We start from the raw sequence: 15,192 nt of genomic DNA, 5'->3' as shown, positions 1-15,192 counted from the left end.
TGGAAGAAACTGATTTCTTCTCATTTCTGGATGTCCTAAAGTCAGAGTTTTGAAATCTGAAGATCTCAGCAGAGAGGTCAGGCATGCTTATGTTGGACAAAGCTCTCCTGCAAACGTATGGTAAAAAAAAAAACATTACTGAGTGACGTGTGGTGTCGTGAAGTTATCATGAGATATTGATGAAGCAGTCCTCTACCCATACTATGTGATGAGCACTATTTTGCTGCAAAAAATGCTTCCTTGAACCAAATAGTAAATGCACCCAATTAGAGACAGATAGAAAAGACAGGCCTCAATACAATCATTAGTCAAGTCCAAAGATAACAGCCAAAAATTGTAAGGGGCAAAGAGACCACATTGTCTAAGACAGGCTGATGGTTGATTGTAATCAGTGAGGCAATGTTCAGAGAAGCCAGAATCAAGGGATGTGATGGTCCAGAATAGGTTGATACCAGTTTCTGGTGGCAAGGTATCTTTTTGCAAGACGTTCATCAGCTCATAGAATCATGCCTGTATATCTTGGCCTCAGTTGATTCTTCTAGACTGACCAACTATATTCCTCTTCCTTATAAATTCCTGCCATTATTTAGGGTGCCGCATGGGCCCCTAGTGGTGGCACAGTGTGTTAAAGCACTGAGCTGCTGAACTTGCAGACCGAAAGGTTCCAGGTTCAAATCCCGGGAGCGGAATGAGCACCCGCTGTTAGCCTCAGCTCCTGCCAGCTCAGTTAGAGCTATCTGACACAGTAAATCAATGTTTGCGTGAAACAAAGCATGACAGTCAAAACTTTCACCATTGGAATGTTGAGTATTTTTCCTTCTCTCAGGGTGAACTTTAATAGTAAAGATCTTTTCCCAAAAATAGTTCCCATGCAAAGCTAAATGAAAGGCTACAGACGGCAATGTGTTTAGTTTCATACATCATGCTCTGGTGTGCCATTGTGAGGCAGGCTTTGGCATGGCTTTCCCATTTGGAAGCCAAACGTAAAGATGGGAGCAGCTGTCTCTAGAACTGAATTTCTGTCACAGACAAAGGTCCAAACTCAGATTATGGCAGCAACAACATCTTGGCTGTGACAATGGAAAGATTCTGGAAGAATGGATTAGCCTGCATATTTAAAGTGGTTTATCATAATGCAATATTAAACTGCGATCTCATGAGATTTCACTTGGCATCCTTAGGTGTTTCTTTATTTGTCATTATTTTAATATTGCATGAGGCTCCGGTCCATTTTTTCTGAAAAGAACTGTAATCAACTGCTGGTGTAGAAAAGCATGTAAGTAGATTTCTTCCCTTGACTCATTGGGAAGTTGTCTGTTTCTGTTAAAGTGGGCATACTTCCTGTGTGCTAATTAGTGTTCAAGTGTACCTTCTCTTTTTAATGCCTTATTCTGGAAAATCACAAACACAATTGCCATTTTGGTTGCATTTCCAGCATTTGCTTTCTGAGAATGCATTACAGGAATTATACATAGATTCCCAGATAGAAGCCTTAACTTCTTAACAAAGTGATGCTCATGCAGGGTAATGTAAAGTATTAGAGACAAAAGTATTCCAAAATATTCCAAAATTGTTTTTTTAATGGTAAACAAAGGATTTTCTCAAGTTTAGGGAAATATTGATGAGAAAAATCCTGGACTGATGGCAATGTTCATATATGCTTTTTATTTTGTTTACTATCTGTTCTTTGGGCTTGGCCCCAAGTAAGCCATCCCAAGTCCCTGCAGGGAGATGGAGGTGGGATAGAAAAATAAAGTATTATTATTATTATTATTATTATTATTATTATTATTATTATTATTATTGTTATTATTATTAATTTCACATTTCAGAATTTACTCCACTAGATTCATACCTTTTGTGAAAAAGATGTTATTTTCATGGCAGAAAATGCTGTTTTCTGCAAGAAAAATCATGGTTTTTATGCAAAAGAACCAAATCTGAATTGTATATTGAAAGTTCCCAACTAAAAAATCACATACAAATTTTGTGCAGTGTAAGTCCATGTGGAATGAATTTAGTGAAGACTAACAGTCAGACCTCCAGGATCCTAGATCATGCATCCACAGACATTATCATGCATAGTTTGGAAAAACTTGCTCATGAAAAAAAAAAAAAACAAAGCAAACCTTGATTTTGACATTTTATATAAAGGATGCCAATTTACTATGCCATTGTATATAATGGGATTTGAGCATCTACAGATTTTGGTATCCATGGAGAAAATACTCCAGCAGATACCAAGGGCCCACTTGACATATTAACAAAGTGCTGAAAAGCCAAACAAATCTTCATCAGATTATAAATTATTACTATTTCCTGTTTACTCTATATTTATATGTATTTTTCTTCTACTGGCATCAAGGTTTTACTGACATCAAGGCTTACCTTTTCTCTATTTCATTCCCCACAATAACACTCAGAGGCCCCTTCTACACAGCTGAAAAAATCCCCCATTTTCTGCTTTGAACAGGAATATATGGAAGTGTGGACTCAGATAACCCAGTTCAAAGCAGATATTGTGGAATTGTCTGCCTTGGTATTCTGGGTTATATGGCTATGTGGAAAGGCCTATAGATACTGAACTTATCCTTGCTTTCATAGCTCAGAATAAAACCTGGAAAAGACTTATTTGCTCACAACAAATCAGTCCTTTGGTTATTTGGCAAGGATCCATCCCCTTAAGCTCAGGGCCCTATAAACATGAAAGATAGTTTAACAACCTTAGAATTTTAGCACAATGAAAAATATGTAAGCAAGACATTCAAGATTTATATGTTACTGTATCCGGCTGTCGGTTCTGGCTAATATAACTAGCAGCAGCTCTTTAATATTTCAAGCTGAGGTCTTTACCAGTTGCCCTGTCTGAAACCTTATTAAGTGGAGGTGCCTGAACAAAACCTTTTACTTGCAAGTCCCATTTGTATTCTCTAACAGTGCAATCTTGTACATCTCTCTGTGTATTTTGTATCTTAAAGTTGTTTCCCATTAATGAGAATCCTGAGGCAAAACTATCATGTGGTTTTGTTCATAAAGACTTTGTCATTGCCTTCTTTGGAGACTTTGGGCCCTTTCACACAACTATATAACCCAGAATATCAAGGCAGATAATCCACAATAACTTATTTGAACTGGGTTATCTGGGTCCACACTGCCACATAACCCAGTTCAAAACAGATAACATGGGATTTTATACAGCAGTGTGGAAGGGACCTGAGAGAGTGTAACTTGCCCAAGATCACCCAGTGGGTTTCCATGTTATCCAGAATCCAGCATCCAAATCACTATACCATACTGCATGTGTACTCAGAAGAAAGTCTATTTTCCATAGGGAGCTTGGTTTGGACCAGGACAATGATGGAAACAGTAGAGGAACATTGTCCTTTTTTTCTCTGCTGTAATTCTGATTCAGATCACCTCTCTGGAATCCTGCCGCATGAACTCACAAAGCGGAGATGCATAGGTACCCAGTTCAATCCTGGAGCATTGCTAGGGGGGATAGAGCCACCATTCCTGTTTCTAGAATCCTAATTTACATGTTTTTGTACCTGTAGCTTTTTAAAAATCCATTCACTTAGTAGCAATTAATTGAATGGCAGCCCATCTAATTTGACTCTTAAATCCCAGGAAAGTAAGACTAAAAGAAGATTTCAGTTACATTGCAATACAGTGGGACCTAGGAATCCACTAGGGGTTGGTTCCAGCACTTCTGTGATTACCCAAATCTGTGAATGCTCAAGTTTTATATATGCAAAGGTATAGTAAAATAGCATCCTTTATATGAAATGCCAAACAACCCAAAGTGCCAGAGAGAGCCTCTGTGAAATAGTAAGGCACTACAGCAGAGTATGCCTACAGAGCACATGGTAAACTCAAGATTTAATTTTTGGATTTCTCTCTCTCTCGAATGTAAGCCGTGCTTGGTAGAATCTGGTAATGCAAAACCCATGGATACAAAGGGCCATCTTTATCTAACTGGAATCCAGGCTGTATAGAGTGGGATCATTGGAGACTTAGGCCAATTTCAGGGCCTATTACACCAAAAAGGACACTTTTTAGAGCAATGCATCATGACAAAATAGGCGAGGGAAGAAAAAAAAATGCAATTTCTGGTCCCTTTCACACAGCTGAATAAAAATCTCACATTATCTGCTTTGAAATTAAATATATGACAATGTGGACTCAGATAACCCAGCCCAAAGCAGATATTGTGGGATTTTTTGCCTTGATGTTCTGGGTTATATGACTGTGTGGAAGGGCCCTCTGTCAGCAGAGCAATGTGCCTCATTGACTAATGAACAGCTTGCAAGTAATCAGATTAGGTTTTACTCCTCACAGAGCAATCTTCTGTTGCCTTTCTCCCATGAATGAAGCACCCGTAACCATTTCAGTCTTGATTAGACCACCATTTATGTCAGCAAGTTGCATCCACCAACAAGATTGTACTCATTGTGTCGGTTATTGCAAGGCAAGTCCTAATTAGGCAGATTTGGCGTGTCATGAAAGGACAGCCAATTGTGAATCACTTGAGTTACTGTTACTGTATCTTTTTCCTGCTGGGGACAAGGCATGGTTTATGTGAGATTGTCTGATGTAGCAACTAACCTTGCCTTTGGGCAGTATGAACCTTGATGGGAGCGAATACCATTTGTTGTTCTACTTTAAGCAATAAAATATATTGGACAAATGCACATTCAAGCATTACATTGGGCAATTTGATTATGAATAATACATGGATTCAAAATGACAGTTGATACCTGAATTTGGTGAGGATGATCTTCATCTAAGGAGGGCACCAAATCATAATTAGGTCGTATCACTGGGGTGGGAAATTCGGTTCGCTTTAGTCTGAATTTTAAAGGGTATATCCGAGATGCTGGACCCAGTTTGGGCATAGCCTTCAGGATTTGGATAGATGTTTTGAAGTTTGGACCTTGAGCAGAGCAGATTCAATTTTCAACTGACATGGAATCCACCAGTCATCTAAATGGGCTTTGATTGCTCTGGAGCAAGGGTCCCCAAACTAAGGCCCGGGGGCCGGATGCGGCCCATCGAAGCCATTTATCTGGCCCCCAAGGCACAAGGGCATAAGGGGGTTGGGCTAAATGACCCAAGGGGTCTCTTCTTCTCTTACAATCCTTATTATTATTATTATTATTATTATTATTATTATTATTATTATTATTAAGGCTGGGTGGCCATCTCTCAGGGGTGCTTTGCGTGTGCAGAAGGGGGTTGGACTCAATGGCCCAAGGAGTCTCTTCCAGCCCTCTTTATTATTATTATTATTATTATTATTATTATTATTATTATTATTAACATTGAGGCTGGGTGGCCATCTGTCAAGGGTGCTTTGCTTGTGTTTTCAGTGCACAAAGGCAGAAGGAGATTGGACTCAATGGCCCAAGGAGTCTCTTCCAACCCTCTTTATGATGATGATGATGATGATTATTATTATTATTATTATTATTATTATTAACATTGAGGCTGGGTGGTCATCTGTCAGGGGTGCTTTGCTTGTGCTTTCGGTACACAAAAGCAGAAGGGGATTGGACTCAATGACCCAAGGGGTCTCTTCCAACCCTCTTTATTATTATTATTGTTATTATTATTATTATTATTATTATTATTATTATTATTATTATTTATGCTCGGTGGCCAACTATAGCCCAGCCCTCCAATGGTCCGAAGAATTGTGAACTGGCCCCCTGTTTAAAAAGTTTGGGGAGGGTTATTTTGTCTTCCTTTTTTACCAGGAGGGAAAGTTTAATAATAATAAAAAAGGGTTGCAAGTCAGCGGCTTTGTCTTTCAGAGGACTCATGCTGCTTTGTAGCCTGCATTGCCCCACATATCTGATCACTCTCTTCAGATCTTCTCAGCCTGTGTAATTGTAAATAATTACACAGTACAGAAAAACTTTGATCTCCAATAGTCCTTGATAGAAGGAGAAAAACCTTTTAAAAGCTGTCCTAAAACTTTCTTGCAGCTGGGAAAATGGAGAATGTGAAAGCAGGGTTCAACTGAGACATTCTGTTGCCTCATACAAAAATATAACATGTACACTTCCTTGTATAGAACTTGACTGAACTCCACTCATGTATTTTACAGCCACTTTCCTGCCAGTTCTTGTCCCCAGAGAGCTTACAATTTATACCAAAACAAGGTTACACCTTTTAAAAAGACATATGTAGTAACATTAAAGAGAATTGCAACACCATTAAACAGACTATCCCATTAAAAGTAAATACTAACTAAACTAAAAGCATTGAAAAATATTTGAAAGCATGACAAGAAGAAAGCAAAGTACATCCTCATCACAACCCCACTGAAAGATCCTCTTTCAGCAGCCATTTTCTGGCCCCAAACTTCTCTAAATTGAAGCTGAAATTGAAACTCTATTTCAGGGACAACTTGTTTCCTACACTGAAGATATAAATTAAGGTTGGACATATGTTTCTGTTTCAGAGTAGACCAAAGTATATGGCCTAGTGACTTTTGCTAACTTTGGGAAAGGAATGCCAAAATTATCCCTGAAGCTTTTGTGGTCTTTTTGTAAAATGGCAATAGACTATTGGATATGGATAACTTTAAAAGTTTGGCACAAGTTATTGGACCTACTTAGTGGATAGTCAATATCTCAGGGCCTTCCATACAGCCATATAACCCAGAATATCAAGGTAGAAAATCCCACAATATCTGCATTGAACTGTGTTATCTGAGAACACACTCCTATATATTCCCATGCAAAGCAGATAATGTGGGTTTTCGGGGTTGTTGTATGTTTTCCGGGCTGTATGGCCATTTCTAGAAGTATTCTCTCCTGATGTTTCGCCCACATCTATGGCAGGCATCCTCAGATGGGTTTTCATTCAGCTGTGTGGAAGGGGCCTCTGTTAGCTCTTTAAAAGTTCAGGTTAAAGGTTCCCAAACATAGTTGGCCTACTGCTCTTCTTTCAGGAAAAAAAATATGTATTGGTCCGTAGAAACATCTTTAAAGAACAAAAAGCAATATATAACAAATTTGCATTTTTATGTACAAGTATTTATATCTATATCTTACAACCTGGTGAAGAAAGATGTTGTTGTACTTTTTTTTTTTTTTTTTTTGCAATAATTGAGTTATTAGAATACTGCCCAGCCCACAGGCATACAGGGTTTTTTGGGGGGTAAGACGGTAAAATACAAACTAAAATACTAATTACACAAGTCAACTGTTTTTTGCTTTGTTCTGCATTAGATAGATGTATTTGATATTAAATAGTGAAATAGTACTATAAATTTATCAAGAAATATTATTAAATGCACATATTCTTGCTGATGCATGCTGGACTTTCCAACAATGCTTTTTGGTTGTTTATTTGGAAAATAAAGTAATCACTACAACTTTAACCCTATGTTGCACAACAGACAAAATATATACAAATGGATTTTCATTTTTTGCTTCTCTCTTTTTTGATGTTTCCACTACTCCTGTATTCTTATTTAACCCCCCCCCCCCCCCTTGCAACTGCATCCCAGGCTACAGTACCCCTGGATCATTCCAGCATTGCTTACTAGGATAATATTGCTTACTTTGGAAAGAATTGGTTCGACTAATCCAAAAGTGGAATCACCGCCTAATTGATATGGGAACTGTAAAAATACCTTAGGGCAGCATTAAAACATGTAAAATTATATGTGTTCTCCCCATTGTCAGTATACACATACATAGGTTCTTAATTATATTTATCATAGAGAGCAGAATGCAATGCATTCCCAGTCCAGTTTGTATCATGCAATTTTATCAGGCAGTGTGATTAATGTGGAAGGTAGGAACATGAATATGTCTCTGCTTCCTATTATTGCTAAGAGTGACATGTCAAAATGTCTCCTCCCTTACATGCGACAAATTGCTCCTTTCCCTTCCAGCATAATAGACCAGCTTCTCTTTGTTGTTGTCTACCCCAGGGCAAGAACCATGTAACCTTCCAGGTTTTATTGATTGTACCACCCAGCATTCTTTCCTGTTGACTGTCCTATATAGGGCCAGCTGCAAAATGTAGACAGAAACATTTGGAGGGCCTTTTGATTTCCATTCCAGTTGTATATCTTCCCAAGACAACATGTAATAATAATAATACCTCTTTAATGCATGTTGAGCACATTCCATATTGATTTTTGCCCGTATGAAATTCTGTTCCTTTCCTTAGGTAATCATGATTTTGCATCAGCTAAAGATACAAATCCATTTGCCTGTAATTATGTTATCTCGCTAGGCATCTCACTCTATGATAGGAAATCAGTGATTAAATTTCCATTCAGCATCTTTCTTCATCAGTTGCAAAACAAGCCTGGTGATTATCCCATAGTAATTGTGAAGTGCATGCCTTCATTATTACACCCCTAATTGTTTTCAGTTGAGGAGTTCAGGGATTTTCAGTTTTTTTAATAGATAGTTCAACTAACTCTTTGAGACACAGTGATCTTCCCTTTGTGTTCTGTGATGCAAGCACCTGCTCTAGACTACTTGAAAAGTGGCTTGTTCTGTAATAGTGCATTACAGCCTACATTTCCTCTGTTAACATACATTAAAGCAAGTCAATTTTTTCCCTTTATCACTCTTAGATCACTGATTTAAGCAATTAATAGAAGCAAACACATTTTATTTGCTTTATACAAGTCATAATATACCTTTTGCTTCATTTATTCCTTTCTTTACATTGTGCAGTGGAGCACTTCCACTATGGATAATCTCAATATGATCTGTCAGTGGGAAAATGCCTTCACTCTGTAAATACATGTCTCTTTCCTAAGCCTCACCCATTGCAGTGAAAAAGCTTCCTCCAACATAGTCCTCACCACTAGTCTTCACAACTGGGAACCTTAGTTTTGTTTTTGATGACTGATTACTCTTGACAATGTCTCCAGGGCCCTTCTACACTGCCATATAATCCAGTTCAAGGTAGATAATCTGGATTTTATAAAGCTGTGTAGAAGGAGCCCATGTTGGTCCCAAGGGGCTTTCTAGTAGGCTAGTCTTTATTTGTGATTTTCACATTCCTATACATTTACTTATACCTCTTAGTTCCATCCTGATTTGTGTGGGGATTTTTTTTGCATTTATATATATTTTTTATATTTATCTTAAAGTTACACATATGGGGGTTTTGATAAATAAACTAAATAGATGATGGTATTGGGAAAAACCAGCCAGTAACAGTGAATCTGGAACACATCCATCAAGATAGTCCATATCAGAACTTGCAAACTTCACAAATATTCCTACTTTTTCCTGAGTATTTATCTCTTTGAGAAAATTTCTCTGTAAATACAATCTAGTCTGGAATGTCTCTGTCTATTAAACAGTGGAGAGCAGGCAAGTCTCACCAATAGTGATTGGTTGAGTCTTACCTTCAATTAGTGTGTTAATGGGGAATAACTATTAGGGCTGTACAAAATTATCATCAATCCTTGGAAGCCTCCTAAAGTCAGTTACATTTTCAGCACAAGCAAGCAAAGCAATGTCAAAAAAGGCTAACTTTCCTCTTTAAATTAATGGCCTTTCACCATTAGGAGTGGGAAGTGGCAGGGAGAAAGCTGAGTTTTTTGGAAAAGAAATTGAGAAAGCACCGAATTCTGGGAAATTTAGTTTGGAAAGGAGAGGAGCCCTATGCCAGAGAATTCAAAAAGCCATGCCCTAAACTGTATTTCTCAGAATTCTGCTGGGCATCAGAAAGTCCCAATCAGGGTAGGGGAGAGATTTGTCCCTTCATAGCAGCAACCAGATAGCATTCTAATAAAGAAAGCAGAAGTCACAACATTTGGCAAAAACATTAAAGTAGGTATGTATATGTGTGTGTGTGTGTATATACACAATATATATATATTGTGTCAGGAGCAACCGGAGTTGCTTCTGGAGTGAAAGAATTGGCCGTCTGCAAGGACGTTGCTCATGGGATGCCCGGATGTTTTGATGTTTTTACCATCCTTGTGGGAGGCTTCTCTCATGTCTCCGCATGGAGCTGGAGCTTATAGAGGGAGCTCATCCGTGCTCTCCCCGGGTGGGATTCGAACCTGGCAGCCTTCAGGTCAGCAATCCAACCTTCAAGTCACAAGGCTTTTATCCCCTAGGCCACCAGAGGCTCCTAGTAGGTATATTGATTTATCACTCCAATATATGTATAACTACTCTACATTCACTGTGCTTCAGGGGGCAGGATGCATGTGAAAGTGGAAAAACATTAATTTAAAAACTACAATTTAAAAAACTTCTCTAGGAATATATCTAGATGGTCAATTTTTATAATTTTGTATAAGGTCTTGTGGACAAATGGCTCAAGTATTTTATAATGTATGGTTTTAAATCTATTTATTGTATTTTGTTAAATTATCTAATTGTTTTAATTGCTTATGTTTTATCTCTCTGTATTGTATATTGGCATTGGATTTTGCCAGATTGTGAGCCGCCCTGAGTCCCTTCGGGTGAGAAGGGCGGGATAGAAATGATGGAAATAAATAAATAAATATTTAGAAGACAATAATAGATTTGTGCTGCAGAATCTGCTAATGCCTAGAAAAATGTTCTCCATAGGAATCTCAATGTCTTCCAGTTTGGACCTTATCATACTGGGGTTTTTTTAGCCACTTACCACGCTGGGTCTACTCTTTGTAACAGTTCATGATGGACCCCATCAGATGATGCAGGTTGAGGCCCCACACCATCTGTAGGTGAAGCGACAAGGAAGTGTTGGATTCTGCTTCCTTGCCGGCACAGTAAGCCACGAGTCTTTTGAGTATCTCTAACAGAGTAACCTGCATTTTTCAGGCTTTTCCCCTTTCTGATGAGGGAAAGGGAAATGCGGCAACGCACATTGCCACCCTATCCCCTGTCTGATGGGGGCAGGGACAGGGTGCGAATGCACCTTGCCCCAATGCCCACATGTGATGGGGAAGGAGGGAGGGCACGTGGGTCACAGCGAGGTGCCACACATGCTTTCTATTCTGCCAGCAAAACAGAACTGGGGGGGGGGCATCAATACAGTGAGGTGCTTAGACTCTAGGGACAATTTCTTGCAGAAGACCTAGAGATTCCTAGAGAGAACATATTAATCAAATCTGTGAATAATCAACTCCATAAAAATTCAAACCACAAAAATGAAGGGCTGACTGTAGTATCACAAAGTACATGTTGTCAACAATTTTCTTCTTAAAATACATTCTTGTCTTCTAATCGCTTCCGTTTTGATATACCCTTTCAGTTGAAAACCATGCCAGAACATACAGAACATGAATCATCGAGCAGAAAACTAAGTTGCGATCTTTTCATTAGTTCAGGACATGCAGATCAGAACTTGTTCATCAGATACTGGAAATGATCAAATTCTTCAAGCATCTCTTCTGGAAGTTTCAATCCTATCCTTCTCTTTCAGCATACAAGGGAATAAAGTAATAGAACTAAGAGAGTAAATGGTCCAATGAATGTTGCCTCAGTGTGGACTGATTTCCCACTATGCTAGACTCTGGAAGGCTGCTATATCTCAGGATTGACAGTGCCAGGTTACATGCCTTTTTGCTGTAAGACAGATATATTATATTGATTATAACCTCAATCAGAAAGGAGTGTTGCTAAGTAACAGAGGGAAGCACTCCCTGACTGCTTTCAGATTGAACTTGAGGTTGACGGAGGTGTATCCAAAGCTTACTTGCTAACTACTATAGCTTTCTTCAGTGAAACTGTTGGCTTCAGGCTGAAACAGGTTACACTTAGCTCCTTAGATGGATGAGAATGGCAACAAACAGGCACCTTGAGCACCAGTCCAATGGGCAATTATGTCTTGTCAAGTTCCAAATCAATATAATTAAGGATAGGTAAATGTGGCGGCTGGCAACTTAACTGTCTAATTGCATTGAGCAACAAGACATTGCTCAATGCATTACTATCAGCAGGCCATGAAAAGTGTCTCTTCTCTTGTCCTTGGTTTAGATAGCAGAAATTATGAGCAACAGCTTCTCAAATATGATCCTTCCTGTTCCTTGCAAATATTCTCAACTCCTTTGGTTGTTTTCGGTGATATTTTTTTCTATCTTTTCTTTTTCAGCTGCAATGATATTATCCCAGAGATGCAAAAAACAAAAAAAGAGTTGCAAATTTCCAGGTTTTCAATGGATATAGATATTCTGGTACAAGTCACTATGTTGAAAAAAATGGTTTAATCACTGCAGGATTTTTTTTTCATATTTTAGAATTTCTAAAAATGCTAACTGTGAAAATAAAATCAGGTTTTGTGCAAAAATGATATACACTATGGCTTTGTGAAATATAACACTGGATTTTTTTGTGCCAAAATATTTGGATTTCATGCAAAATAAACTTTTACAACCCATTTGAAACAGGTATCTTCCTCATTAATGCAACTAGTAATTTACAAATTGAAAATGAAAAAGGAAGGTTTCTTCTTCACCAGACTTAGGGAAAGGGCTTGGTTGGATATAAAATCTTAATGGTGATTGATCTGTTATCCAGTCATAACCCAGTTGATTGAAATCTATCATAGCTGATTGGATTCTGTGTGCTTGTTTTGTCTTCCATCTTTGACTTGTGACTGAACATCAGGAGACAAATTTGATTTGGTGGTGTTTGTTTTTTAAGCACTCAACTTCAGCAGGAATTTTATTGACTTTAGGGAGTTTTGTTTGTTTGTTTTAACCTAGCTATGGGGTTTCCCACTGAGCTTTTTAAACGAAAGGCACATTAAGTGAATAAGTTGGCTGAATGCTATAAGCTGTGCAATTAGTGCATCAAAACAGTTACATACACTTAATATATACAAATAGCATTTTGTGCCATTTACAATGTAATGAAATAAACTGGCTTGGTAATAGGATAGTAACCAAAATACTTGTGTTATTGTCACATATAATTTACCCAGATCATCATCATCAACTTTGTCGTTATCATCAGTATGCTCATCATTTACATTTCTCTCCCATCTTATTACCAAGGAGCTCAAGGTGATATCCTCGTCTCCTTTTTTATCCATTGTTGTTGTTTATTCATTCAGTCGCTTCCGACTCTTTGTGACCTCATGGACCAACCCATGTACAGTGGATAAAAAGGCTGAAAGATGTAGTAATCAAAATTAAGCCTGGCATCCTGTTAGTGATTTATGAAGGCATTCAGTCCAGTTTAACACAGTATTGAAAGCCTTGTGGAGATTGGCATTTTCTACTGACTGACAAACAATCAAATCACCCTCTCCCTCATCTTCTTTGGAAGTAGTTACACAACCTTCCATATGGCTGTTTACTGATTGTTAGAAACAGTAGAGATGGCAAGGTGCTGTCCAGCTATTTTTATATAGTTGGATTCACAGCACTTCCATCATGCCTGGCCATGCACCAGCCCCCCCTACTATCCACTTGCCAGTCAATGGCCATGTTGAGAAGACTGTTATAGTTCAAACCGTGGATTGGCGGATTGGGTAGAAAGACACATCACAATTTTGTCGGTAAATAATTTTGCAATACATTTTCTAGTCTAAGATCTTGGCTGTATTTCATGTCTTGACAGCATCAGATTACAGACAGTTGTTCAGTTTCTGATAGATAAAGTTTTGGAGACTTCTAGAGACAGATGAGATGATTTATAGTTACTGCAATAAATTGCCAGGGGAGCATTGCATAAAGGGTAAAATGGATATATTTGTATAGTTTAAGACATTGATTAAAATGTATCTTGTGTTCTGGCATTGGATTTTTTAAGTTACTACTGGATATTGTTATAGTGGGAAATACGTACACTTGCACAAAGTAGGGCACTCAGGTAGTTGTTCCAACTGGAACCATACAACATACCTACAAATGAAGTCTGTCAACATCTTTGGCTTCTGGCAGGTAAGAGATCTTGGTGAATCTGCACAGGCCAAGAACTAACTGTTGATAAGGAGAGTGATATGGAAAAAAGAAAACATGTGGTGGGTATGAAGTCTCTCAATCAAATATAAAACAGTAACAACCTTTCAAAGGTTGTATGACAGTTACAATCTGTCCAAATGCAGATCTGAAGAAATAGTTGGTATTTTTCACAAAGCAGAAAGATTGAATCAATTTCATTTCCTGATATACTGTACTTGGATTTGCTCCCACACTCCTGCTACATATAAGAGGAGTAAGAGCTGAAAAGCATTTTCAAGTAATCCTGGGCACTGGCAGCCCTTCTTGAATTCCAAGCTGCTCCTTGCACAAAGCTCTCCAGTGTTTTGTCCAGTCTACTTCTAGATGATTCAGCCACTGAGTAATCAGCAAAAGCCCCAATTTTATATTCCCCATGTCCCACTTATGAGGACTTTTAGCCCAATACAATGATACTGAGTCATTTTTCTGTCACCATGAAATCAGCATTATTGGACAACAATAGGTGTTGGTTAAACCAATGAAGCAGTTTCTAGGAGAGCCCAGGAACAGCATACTGTGGTCTGCAATATGGAATAGTCTGCAAAGAATCTCAGGATGAAGGAACATTCCTCAGATTGCATTAAACTAACTCATGTTCACCAGTATGCAAAGATGAAATGGGTAGTTGGTTGATCTGTTTCCATATAGAAGAATCTCCTGTTAGATTCTAAGGTAAGGGGATGAAGCAATTTAAAATGTCTTATCTGATTAATGTGTGAAGGGATTTGTCAAGAATTCTTAATATTTTGGTTTACCATGCATGCACTATTTATTTTGATTAATAATAGGGATAGGTAGGTGTTTATGTTTAATCAGAATTTACCAGAAACCACAAAAGTAGCATTTGGGAGAATGTGAAACTGATAGATTTGTCCACCATCATTTAATGAAAGGGATGAAATATAGGTCATCTGGATGAGATGCCTCCCATCATTCTTGGCTAAAGATCTGCTATTTAGGTCATCAGGCAAACTCAGCAAAGAGTAACATGAGGAAATGCTGTGTAGCACTTGACCATTGTTGAATGATGTCAAGTATATAATAGAACTAATATGAAAAATGAAATCTTTTTAGGTGGAAGGGGAGCTTTTGAGAAGGAAGGCCATTCCATCATAAAGTTCCACATTTGATTAAATAAGCAAATGCTTTACAAAGCTGGCAAGAAATATCCAAAAAATTTTTTTTACAAAGTCAGTAATGTAGGGTGAACTGAGCAGAAAATTAATCCCCATTCAAAGTAATAATTGGAACTAGATGTA

General features: G+C 38.1%; 1 protein-coding gene across 11 annotated transcripts in view; it reads left to right on the top strand.

The window, feature by feature from the left end:
- lingo2 (leucine rich repeat and Ig domain containing 2) overlaps positions 1-15,192 on the top strand; it is an 867,433-nt gene that overhangs the window by 563,845 nt on the left and 288,396 nt on the right. The window contains exon 1 of one of the 11 annotated variants that reach the window (XM_062974166.1): positions 1,784-14,605. The exons of the other annotated variants lie outside the window; for them this stretch is intronic. The gene's annotated coding sequence lies outside the window, so the exon portion shown is untranslated. Of the gene's footprint in view, positions 1-1,783; positions 14,606-15,192 lie in introns of those variants that run through there. 11 annotated transcript variants of the gene reach the window in all.

Source organism: Anolis carolinensis, chromosome 2 (genome assembly GCF_035594765.1).
Source record: "Anolis carolinensis isolate JA03-04 chromosome 2, rAnoCar3.1.pri, whole genome shotgun sequence".
Classification (NCBI taxonomy): domain Eukaryota; kingdom Metazoa; phylum Chordata; class Lepidosauria; order Squamata; family Dactyloidae; genus Anolis; species Anolis carolinensis.
This window is presented reverse-complemented; position numbering and strand designations above follow the sequence as displayed.